The following is a 5,000-nucleotide window of genomic DNA, read 5'->3' on the forward strand; positions in this document are numbered from 1 at the left end:
ATATGAAACTCGAATTTGAGCCATATTAAACTGGTAATATTGTGATTTTATGCCTGGTTTTCCATACGTTAGTTTAAATAGAGAGTTATGGAATATAACCTTGGCATATTGGCACTAAAATATATAATAAAGACATTTCAAATCAAACTGAAATGTATTGAAATGAATTTTTCCCATACATTTTTGACAATGTGAGGTGTGCATGGCAAAAAACACTCACGGTGAAGGCATGTGATATAATATGAAAATATCAAAAGTTAACTAACCAATGATATTGAAGCATATAAATCGAATCATAACTATATGAAACTCGAATTTGAGCCATATTAAACTGGTAATATTGTGATTTTATTCCTGGTTTTCCATACGTTAGTTTAAATAGAGAGTTATGGAATATAACCTTGGCATATTGGCACTAAAATATATAATAAAGACATTTCAAATCAAACTGAAATGTATTGAAATGAATTTTTCCCATACATTTTTGACAATGTGAGGTGTGCATGGCAAAAAACACTCACGGTGAAGGCATGTGATATAATATGAAAATATCAAAAGTTAACTAACCAATGATATTGAAGCATATAAATCGAATCATAACTATATGAAACTCGAATTTGAGCCATATTAAACTGGTAATATTGTGATTTTATGCCTGGTTTTCCATACGTTAGTTTAAATAGAGAGTTATGGAATATAACCTTGGCATATTGGCACTAAAATATATAATAAAGACATTTCAAATCAAACTGAAATGTATTGAAATGAATTTTTCCCATACATTTTTGACAATGTGAGGTGTGCATGGCAAAAAACACTCACGGTGAAGGCATGTGAAATAATATGAAAATATCAAAAGTTAACTAACCAATGATATTGAAGCATATAAATCGAAGCATAACTATATGAAACTCGAATTTAAGCCATATTAAACTGGTAATATTGTGATTTTATGCCTGGTTTTCCATACGTTAGTTTAAATAGAGAGTTATGGAATATAACCTTGGCATATTGGCACTAAAATATATAATAAAGACATTTCAAATCAAACTGAAATGTATTGAAATGAATTTTTCCCATACATTTTTGACAATGTGAGGTGTGCATGGCAAAAAACACTCACGGTGAAGGCATGTGATATAATATGAAAATATCAAAAGTTAACTAACCAATGATATTGAAGCATATAAATCGAATCATAACTATATGAAACTCGAATTTAAGCCATATTAAACTGGTAATATTGTGATTTTATGCCTGGTTTTCCATACGTTAGTTTAAATAGAAAAAATTTTCGAATATATATACATATATGAAGAATCTATATTCTAATACTAACATGTTATGGAATATAACCTTGGCATATTGGCACTAAAATATATAATAAAGACATTTCAAATCAAACTGAAATGTATTGAAATGAATTTTTCCCATACATTTTTGACAATGTGAGGTGTGCATGGCAAAAAACACTCACGGTGAAGGCATGTGAAATAATATGAAAATATCAAAAGTTAACTAACCAATGATATTGAAGCATATAAATCGAATCATAACTATATGAAACTCGAATTTAAGCCATATTAAACTGGTAATATTGTGATTTTATGCCTGGTTTTCCATACGTTAGTTTAAATAGAAAAAATTTTCGAATATATATACATATATGAAGAATCTATATTCTAATACTAACATGTTATGGAATATAACCTTGGCATATTGGCACTAAAATATATAATAAAGACATTTCAAATCAAACTGAAATGTATTGAAATGAATTTTTCCCATACATTTTTGACAATGTGAGGTGTGCATGGCAAAAAACACTCACGGTGAAGGCATGTGAAATAATATGAAAATATCAAAAGTTAACTAACCAATGATATTGAAGCATATAAATCGAATCATAACTATATGAAACTCGAATTTAAGCCATATTAAACTGGTAATATTGTGATTTTATGCCTGGTTTTCCATACGTTAGTTTAAATAGAAAAAATTTTCGAATATATATACATATATGAAGAATCTATATTCTAATACTAACATGTTATGGAATATAACCTTGGCATATTGGCACTAAAATATAATAAAGACATTTCAAATCAAACTGAAATGTATTGAAATGAATTTTTCCCATACATTTTTGACAATGTGAGGTGTGCATGGCAAAAAACACTCACGGTGAAGGCATGTGATATAATATGAAAATATCAAAAGTTAACTAACCAATGATATTGAAACATATAAATCGAATCATAACTATATGAAACTCGAATTTGAGCCATATTAAACTGGTAATATTGTGATTTTATGCCTGGTTTTCCATACGTTAGTTTAAATAGAAAAAAATTCTCGAATATATATACATATATGAAGAATCTATATTCTATACTAACATTTTATGGAATATAACCTTGGCATATTGCCATTAAAATATATAATAAAGACATTTCAAATCAAACTGAAATGTATTGAAATGAATTTTTCCCATACATTTTTGACAATGTGAGGTGTGCATGGCAAAAAACACTCACGGTGAAGGCATGTGATATAATATGAAAATATCAAAAGTTAACTAACCAATGATATTGAAGCATATAAATCGAATCATAACTATATGAAACTCGAATTTGAGCCATATTAAACTGGTAATATTGTGATTTTATGCCTGGTTTTCCATACGTTAGTTTAAATAGAGAGTTATGGAATATAACCTTGGCATATTGGCACTAAAATATATAATAAAGACATTTCAAATCAAACTGAAATGTATTGAAATGAATTTTTCCCATACATTTTTGACAATGTGAGGTGTGCATGGCAAAAAACACTCACGGTGAAGGCATGTGAAATAATATGAAAATATCAAAAGTTAACTAACCAATGATATTGAAGCATATAAATCGAATCATAACTATATGAAACTCGAATTTAAGCCATATTAAACTGGTAATATTGTGATTTTATGCCTGGTTTTCCATACGTTAGTTTAAATAGAAAAAATTTTCGAATATATATACATATATGAAGAATCTATATTCTAATACTAACATGTTATGGAATATAACCTTGGCATATTGGCACTAAAATATATAATAAAGACATTTCAAATCAAACTGAAATGTATTGAAATGAATTTTTCCCATACATTTTTGACAATGTGAGGTGTGCATGGCAAAAAACACTCACGGTGAAGGCATGTGAAATAATATGAAAATATCAAAAGTTAACTAACCAATGATATTGAAGCATATAAATCGAATCATAACTATATGAAACTCGAATTTAAGCCATATTAAACTGGTAATATTGTGATTTTATGCCTGGTTTTCCATACGTTAGTTTAAATAGAAAAAATTTTCGAATATATATACATATATGAAGAATCTATATTCTAATACTAACATGTTATGGAATATAACCTTGGCATATTGGCACTAAAATATATAATAAAGACATTTCAAATCAAACTGAAATGTATTGAAATGAATTTTTCCCATACATTTTTGACAATGTGAGGTGTGCATGGCAAAAAACACTCACGGTGAAGGCATGTGAAATAATATGAAAATATCAAAAGTTAACTAACCAATGATATTGAAGCATATAAATCGAATCATAACTATATGAAACTCGAATTTAAGCCATATTAAACTGGTAATATTGTGATTTTATGCCTGGTTTTCCATACGTTAGTTTAAATAGAAAAAATTTTCGAATATATATACATATATGAAGAATCTATATTCTAATACTAACATGTTATGGAATATAACCTTGGCATATTGGCACTAAAATATATAATAAAGACATTTCAAATCAAACTGAAATGTATTGAAATGAATTTTTCCCATACATTTTTGACAATGTGAGGTGTGCATGGCAAAAAACACTCACGGTGAAGGCATGTGATATAATATGAAAATATCAAAAGTTAACTAACCAATGATATTGAAACATATAAATCGAATCATAACTATATGAAACTCGAATTTGAGCCATATTAAACTGGTAATATTGTGATTTTATGCCTGGTTTTCCATACGTTAGTTTAAATAGAAAAAAATTCTCGAATATATATACATATATGAAGAATCTATATTCTATACTAACATTTTATGGAATATAACCTTGGCATATTGCCATTAAAATATATAATAAAGACATTTCAAATCAAACTGAAATGTATTGAAATGAATTTTTCCCATACATTTTTGACAATGTGAGGTGTGCATGGCAAAAAACACTCACGGTGAAGGCATGTGATATAATATGAAAATATCAAAAGTTAACTAACCAATGATATTGAAGCATATAAATCGAATCATAACTATATGAAACTCGAATTTGAGCCATATTAAACTGGTAATATTGTGATTTTATGCCTGGTTTTCCATACGTTAGTTTAAATAGAGAGTTATGGAATATAACCTTGGCATATTGGCACTAAAATATATAATAAAGACATTTCAAATCAAACTGAAATGTATTGAAATGAATTTTTCCCATACATTTTTGACAATGTGAGGTGTGCATGGCAAAAAACACTCACGGTGAAGGCATGTGATATAATATGAAAATATCAAAAGTTAACTAACCAATGATATTGAAGCATATAAATCGAATCATAACTATATGAAACTCGAATTTGAGCCATATTAAACTGGTAATATTATGATTTTATTCCTGGTTTTCCATACGTTAGTTTAAATAGAAAAAATTTTCGAATATATATACATATATGAAGAATCTATATTCTATACTAACATGTTATGGCATATTGGTGTTATTGTATTTTATTCCTGGTTTTCTATAGTTAGTTTAAATAGAAATAAATTTTTGAATTCAAAATTTTATATTCTATACTAGCATTACATAGAAATTATCCTCAACTGTTTGTTTCTTGTATAAATACAGGAAATTAAACAGATGATGAAGAGAAAAAAATAAGAAAAACAAAAATTTATAAGAAAAATTAAATTTTAAACAAAGGAAAA

The sequence above is a fragment of the Anastrepha obliqua genome, unplaced genomic scaffold (assembly GCF_027943255.1).
Source record: "Anastrepha obliqua isolate idAnaObli1 unplaced genomic scaffold, idAnaObli1_1.0 ptg000339l, whole genome shotgun sequence".
Lineage (NCBI taxonomy): Eukaryota > Metazoa > Arthropoda > Insecta > Diptera > Tephritidae > Anastrepha > Anastrepha obliqua.